General features: G+C 40.5%; 1 long non-coding RNA gene across 1 annotated transcript; it reads right to left on the bottom strand.

The window, feature by feature from the left end:
* Positions 1-1,572: 1,572 nt before the first annotated feature.
* Positions 1,573-3,754, bottom strand: LOC105311526. Its single transcript, XR_002778887.1, has 3 exons — positions 3,598-3,754; positions 2,362-2,546; positions 1,573-1,786 (listed from the first exon to the last, which is right to left on the bottom strand). It is a non-coding gene; the product is annotated as an uncharacterized LOC105311526 (long non-coding RNA).
* Between the last annotated feature and the right edge of the window lie 3,994 nt (positions 3,755-7,748).

Below are 7,748 nucleotides of genomic sequence, written 5' to 3'. Positions count from 1 at the left end.
TAATTTAGTTCCTATGCATCATTTTCTAGGCAGCTCATTGAGGGTAGGCACCAGTAAAATGAGAACATAAACAAGAAAGAGGAAAACATGAATCCAGAAAACAAAAACAGACAGAGCAGGAAAGCGAGTATACAGACGTGAGGATATCTACTGCATATTGAAGTGTACAGTGGACACTGTCAAGATCACTAGGGCCCTACAACTTTGGCACACTCAAGACAACTTCCAATCGCAGTATTTGCTTTGTTTGCTCATATCCCTACCCTAGAGGCTACTGCAAACAGTCCCACAGGGCCAGTGTCCCTGTCATCAGGAGCATGCTTAGCTGGCCTGCAGCATGGATCAGATGTCCTGCTAGCAAGCCTCCACCAGTGAGGGGAGGGAGTTGATGAAAAAAAGTTCCCAAGGTCCTCATCCTCAGGATGACAAATTGTGGTGTATTCCACACAACTTCAGAGAGCGGCCAGGATACTTGAGTTTTTGTCAGCAACAACAATAATTCCCTCAGTAATGCTCTCTCTTTAGTAATGCCCTCCCTTCCCTGTCTTACTATCCACTCACTCCCAAGGAAATTAGTTACCCAGAAATCCTCGTCTCAGGGGAAATCCCAAATAAATATCGACTAAAAGGAATCCCTAGCAGAAGCAAGCAGTGGTTTTTAAGACCATGGATAGATATCTTCCATATTAAGTAGGTCTCTTTAACAGTTCAAGATCTTCTGTGATATCTAAAGTTCAGTGAAAGCCTGCTGTACACACGACATCTTCAGAGTATGTTTGGGGAAATTAAACAAAAGAGGTCAATGTTCATCCATAGGGTAGTGTGTACTAGAAAGAAATGAGAAAACCAGAGAAGCTCAAATATGAGTGGGAAAGAGATTTCAGAGGAAGCAGGTTGGAGGAAGTGGTGACTGAAAGGAATAAAAGCCTCCAGAATACCCCAAGATAAAAAGGTGATTGATATGGGGTTTCTCATCATGTGTAGGGTAGTTGCTCAAACCTTTTCACTTTTCTGTTAGGAAAATGAAGACTAAAACAGTTGGAGGACTTGGGAATACATAGGTGGCTGCCACATGGCCCTCACGTTCATCTGTCTTTCAGAATTTGTTCTCTGAGGATGAAGGAGTCAGACACAAACAAAAATCCCCTTTATGTAAGACAGAAGTTGAGAAGTGGCATTAGTGAGGCAGAGAACAAGTACATGGGAGTTCAGAAAACGGCATGATGGAGGAGAATGAACAAGACTTTCAGGGTGTATTGACACTTAGTGTGCATTTTAAGGAACATGAATAATTAGGACATGTTGAGCTCCAGACAGGAGGTATTCAAAACAAACAAACAAAAAATACATTGGTGTGAAGACAAATACATATTTTCAAGTTCTGCACAGTAAAATAAAATAAAATGATCTGCACAGTAAAATAAAATAAAACTTAGGTAATAAGTAGTTTAGATTTCTCACTTGATGGGGTCCTAAATGACCATGATGACAAATAGTTTTGATATATGCATATTTATTATGATGAATTCTAGTGCAAAGATTTGGTAGAGTTTTCAACTAAACTGAAATCGAAGGCAGCAAGGCACTTTTTCTTCCCTCTTTTGGGAAAAAATTACAGGGACGACTCCAGAGTGGTTTTCCTCACCTTGTCTCTCTGTAGTTCCAGGAGTTCAATCTCCAGTGACAATTTATACACCTCAAGAGCCATTTTCACATCCGCTGCACTTGAGAGACACTGCATGATTTTTCTGCCTGCTAGAACTTGCTCACAGCCTTCAGGGACCACCTAAAAGACATATAGAGATGGTGAGTGTGGCTGAGAAGATTCTCTCCAGGTCATGTGGAGGATGCATCCTGACAATGGCAGGACTACAGAGTCAGGACCAAGACCAACATCAGGACTGGTGAGTGAGCAGGAAAACACCTTGGGGCCCATGTTCGTCTTCCCCAGAGAGATATAGATCTGCTCTGAGACAGCTTCCCAGAGGGTCTGTGTGTGGACAAAGGCCAATTCTGCTAACCATCCAGAAATAAATCACAGTGTATTATATAGTCTAGAAAAGGAAAGTTAAGAGTCAGTACTCCCAGGTCTATGAGAACCTCCTCTCACTAAGGGGCTCAGATTCTGCTGTTTTCAAGTGAGAACAAGACAACTAGCCATCGTAACTGATCAGAATGCTTCAATGAGAGAGAGAGACAGAGAGAGACAGAGAGACAGAGAGACGGAGAGAGACCCTTTGAATGACTCAGAAATGAATCCTGACAAGTCAGAACTCACCCTTGCTGGCTGAGACAGTGCTTTGCGTGGCACCATTTTTAAGGCTGGATAACACAGAAAACTTTTTGAATTGTGTCATTTACCCACTCACACTTGGGCACCTCTGGGTACCAGATTCTGTTCTCTGAGCAGGTGATATTTTCGGAACCAACCACACCATAGCCAGAGTCACACTGGATGGTGACACTTTCAGATTCAATATACAAATTCTTATCCACAGACATGTTCTATCACTTTCCATGTTCTATCTCTGGTTTCAGACACAGAGCTACAATGAACGCACAGTTATAAGTGAACGCACAGTTATAAGCAATATATAGGTCTAAGAAAGAAACATGATAACCAGTTGTGATTATAAAAATGAACTACATTTTCCAATTGTTTTTCAATTGTTTCCAATTGTTCTACTTTTCTTTCCTTTTGATAAAATAATATTATTTAATATTTTAATTGAGTGCCGGCTCATTTGAGACTTTAAGGTCAAGCATTTTATATGATCATTTAATTTAAGTCTCACCCTGTTCTATGAAGTGGGCACTGTTCGTATTCCCATTTTATCTTAAAGGAAAAGAGATATAGAGAGGTTAAGAAACTTGTGCAAAGATATAACATCTTTACATAACATGACAGGATGTAAAAAAGGCACTTGGCCCCCGATTCTCAGCTATCAAAGCAACTATCGTGAGCTCTACAAGACTCTATTTATGACATTTCCCTCTTGCCTATTATCCTGCTGTGTACAATGGAGACAATGGTGGCAAGTAATTCCTGGAGCTGTTGATGGCAAAGGGATATTAAACCTGTGTATGTGTAAAGGTCAGGCCCGATCTTGACTCCTCCTGTCTCCAAAACATGTTGGTAAACTAGGAGTCCCCTACCACAGGCCTCCGTCATGGGCTGGTGGTGCCCTGCACAAAGCTTTCATGGAAATGCTCGTCACTCCCTGATATTTGGAATTAGCCCATGCAAGCCTACATGCATGCTAGAGCAAGTTCCATGAAAACTTTGCTACAAGCCACAGCTACACGCAGAGAAAATGCACCACCTGTAGATTAGTTCCAGGAATATACGAGAAAATGGGAATAGGGGCTGCTTCAAGGAGGCTGGATTTGCAACTGGAGAGAGAAGTAGGAGGAGATTAATGCTTTTGCATGCCATTTGTCCTTTTTGCTTTGGATTCCACGTGACTATGGTAATAATTTAAGTAAATCAAATCAAATGTTTTCGTGCTGCCTCTGACTGGAAAAGAAACACTACTCTCAATCCTTTCATCACAGTTCCGCCCACTTAGCCATAGCTGAAAAGGGAACTGGAGTTACTTTCACACAGGTGCTTCAGGTGACCAGCGTGACCTACTGCAGGAGAGTGTATCCTGCCCAATCAGAGTGTATCCTTCATCACATTCATATTTAACCTTCTCGTGGATGGATAAAGTAACTGGTTTATAACGTCCGTGGGGGATGACAGGAGGATAATCGCAAACTTGGGAGTGAGACTTAAAGGGAGAGAGCTTGCACCTGTAGAATGAAAAAGTAACACATCCCAGAATCTGTGTGGTTTATAGGAGGTTTTGTCCTGTCCTGCCATCTTTTTGCCCAAGGAATCACTTAGCCAAAGCCAGGCACCTGTGCTGCCTTCCTGTAAGCTTCAAGCTGAAGAACCATCATGACCCCCTGTTGGATCACATGGCACTCATTTCCATTATGCTCAAAACTATAACTGGCATAGACAAAATTGGTGATTGGCACCACCACTATATTGGCTCTTCAGCCTGTGGAATAAGAGCTATCGTATTCAAGAACGCCAAGTAGAAACCATTGATATGACCCAGACCCCTCCCTCTTAAAGCAAAGAAAATATATTTTAAAAATATATCATACACCAAGGGTAGGGGGAATGTGTAATACTAGTGCCACTCTTAAAGAACTAAAGATACACGATTGATCATCCCCATTGTCCCTCCACTTATCACCAATCTATCTACTACAAAAATTTGAATTCTGAAGAATTATAGTAGACTACTAAAAACTCAATGTTTTAGCTTCATCGCATCCACTGTACCAGATGTAGAATATTTGCTGAGCAGATTAATGTATCTTCAGGTAAATGACTTCACTGATTTAGCTAAGGCTTTCTTTCCCATTCCATCAGGAAAAAGGTCAAAAACAGTATGTATACACATGAGAGAGTCAAGATCATACATTTGCAGTTTTAGCCCTTGGTTATGCAAAAGCACCTGCTCCTCTCATAATAGAGTGTAAAGTTATCATGAGCATCTGGACAACCACAGAATATCACATTGATTCAATATTTCAGTGGCATCATGTTAATTCTACTGAATGAACAAGAAGATGCTAGCATGATGTGAGATCATAGAAAATATATATGTTGATCTCTGCCCTCAGCTCCTAGCAGCAACAATGCTAAGTCCCAGATACGACACCATCCCTTGAGACAACCAAAAACGGCTTGGTAGCAAGATGATTGTATTGACATACTTCCACCTGTTAAGGACAGCTATTTATTCTGACGGAAATAGATAACTGTTCCAGGTATGAGTCTGTCTTTCCTGCCTACAGGACTTGAGTCAGCACTATTATCTGAAGGATTATAGAGTGTTAAAACAATTGGCATAAGCTCCCACTACATGCACCTGTAAGACCCACTCACAGCAAAAGAGCTGTGGTATCACAGCTGGCCATGAAGCACACTACTCCAGAACCTGCAGACCTGTTAGAATGTTGAAATGGCCTGTAGCAAAATTTTCAGGGAACTTGCTGTAGCCTGCATGAAGGCACGCATGGGCTAATTCCAAACATCAGGAAGTGACGGGTATTTCCATGACAGCTTTGTGCAGGGCACAACCACTTGTTGGCTTATCATCTACATATGGATATCATTTCTCTTCGAGTAATCAAGAAAAACCAGAAAAATGGAACAGTGCGTGTGGCAGTTTTTTTCAGGGATCGTGGTGGCACACTGAGGTATGCTCTGTACCATCTCTCAGCGCTGTCAGGTCTTCATTCATTAGTGTGAATTCCCAGTAGGAAGGAAGAATTTTTAAAAAATATATCTTAAATTTTCTTCTTAAACAGTTCACAGCCTAATTCAAATAAAGTATGTAAGTCTATAATTGTGAAAAGACAAAAATACACTCCAAACAATAATTATTCCCTCAATATTTAAGTTTCCTTGAATATCTGTGACACCAAATCGATCAGCTTTAGGGTTACACTAGTTGGAGAATAAAGGAAAATTTCGCACAGTGATGTTTAGAGCACAGATAAAGCATGCATGGAAAATTAAAAGGTAGAAAATTAAGCATTGTAAATGAACAGAGGATCATGACAACCTCAATAGTTTCTTGATGACACTGAATCAGAATAAAGAACCTTCCAGTCCAGCATCATATCTCTGACAAAAGCACTAAATGATAAGTGATAGAAGGCACATTTGTTAACGCCATGACTTAGTTTACTATTAACTATCAAGAGTTCAACTGGTCCATTAATAACTATCTGAGTCCTTCACTCATTATTTCTTTTAGTCTCTGCAAAGGGCACAGGTGAGGTTACCAAACTGAATGTCATGTTTTCACCCTTAGACAAGCTGTAGATATTTGTTGCTTGAAGATACACAGATATTCACTCATAGACAATGGTGAACAATGGAAAATGTCCGAAAACGACCTACACCACCCAGCAGAACTATAACGAGTGCAATATGAGGTCTATAACAACCAAATTGCTGAGCTCTGAGAAACAGAGAAATACTTCCCAGAAACAAATGAAGGGACGCCTCTGTAAAACTGATGACAGCGCAATTAAATCGCGACCTTCCTAAAGAGAAAGGAAAGCAAACAAACCCAACATGTGATTGCTTCAATTTATAAAGAGGAACTAAATTAAAATCTCAGTTTATCAGATAAAACAGATAATTTTAAACATTTAACAAAAAAATTATTTTTAAAGAAACAGCTTCCGGTTATTAATCATGTTTCAAAGTTGACATTAAACACTGCATTTAATTACTTAAAACTATAACATAAGTATTATAGTCATATTTTACAGATAAGGAAACTGATTCAGAAAGACTGAGAATACTTCTCCAAAACTTTCTTATCAGCAGCCATGTCAGATTCTGAGCCCAAGTCTAATGCAAATCCTAAGCTCTTTCTACTATCCCGAACTAATTTCTATTGAATGAAATCAAACTATAAAGTTTTCTTGGGCAAGATCCTGAACCTGTCATTTAGGAGACCATGCCCAGGAACCTTTTGCTCTTACTGTGGTGCAAAACACCCCAGACCAACTGCTCTATCAGGAGACCAAATCCCTGTACAGTCTGCCAAGAATTAGCAACGTGGCTTAGTGACACAACTCAATAACTCAGGCCTCAGTCTCCACATATAGTTAAAGAAGGGTTTGAGACTAGAATGGGCTCTGTGATGTTTTTAATTCAGAAATTCTAAGTTTGTGCAATAATGGCAAAAAAAAAGTGAAAAAGTAGGTATTTATTATCTTAAATAAAGGACAGAAAGGGCAGGAAAGGGGTTAAAATCTTAAGAGATAAAACCCTATTCCTGTGGCCCAACTCATGATGAAAAGATTACGTCAACACCTATTGAATGAACAAAATACATGAATGAATAAGAACTTGCTTCTAGCCTGCCAAGTAGCAATCCTTGAGACAAAGATTTGAGTGCATGAAATTTACCTGAGAGGTAATTCTGGAATGCATTAAAACAGCAGTCCCCAACCTTTTTGGCACCAAGGACCAGTGCTCCTATGAGAATCTAACACCTGATGATCTGAGCTGGAGCTGAGGAGGGGGATGCTAGCGCTAGGGAGAGGCTGCAAATACAGACGAAGCTTCGCTTGCTCACCTGCCGATCACCTCCTGCTATGCCACCCAGTTCCTAACAGGCCACAGACCAGTACCGGTCTGCAGCCCGGGGGTTGTGGATCTCTTCATTAAAAGAATAGGAATGTAAAAATGGAAGGAAAGGAAATAAATACAGCTTGCATTGGTGAGGAGGTGACCTCCGTGGGCAACTAAAGCTAACTAATTTAGGGAACCTCAGGTAGAGAGTGTGGAGCATACTTCAGACATGTGGACATTAGTAGAAAGGAATGCGCGATAGAGAGAAGATAGTGAAAGCCAGGGGAGGAGATTAGAACTGGATGTAACTGAGTTTTCAGTGCCAAGATTAGGGGTTTGGATCCAGGCAATGGAAAGCCACTATAGATAGATAGATAGATAGATGATAGATAGATAGATAGATAGATAGATAGATAGATAGATAGATAGTTAGATAGAGATAGATAGATATTTTTAGTGAGATGATTACTCGGCCTTTGGCAGATCACTATGATAGATGTGGAACAGATATACTTGCACCAGGCTGTGAAACAGAGACGGGGAGAGTGATTAAACACATCTCCTGCTCATTGGCTCTGGTGATCCATGA

This window comes from Pteropus vampyrus, unplaced genomic scaffold (genome assembly GCF_000151845.1).
Source record: "Pteropus vampyrus isolate Shadow unplaced genomic scaffold, Pvam_2.0 Scaffold1000004665, whole genome shotgun sequence".
NCBI lineage: Eukaryota > Metazoa > Chordata > Mammalia > Chiroptera > Pteropodidae > Pteropus > Pteropus vampyrus.
The sequence above is the reverse complement of the archived record's forward strand: the minus strand, read 5'-3'. Positions and strand labels throughout refer to the sequence as shown.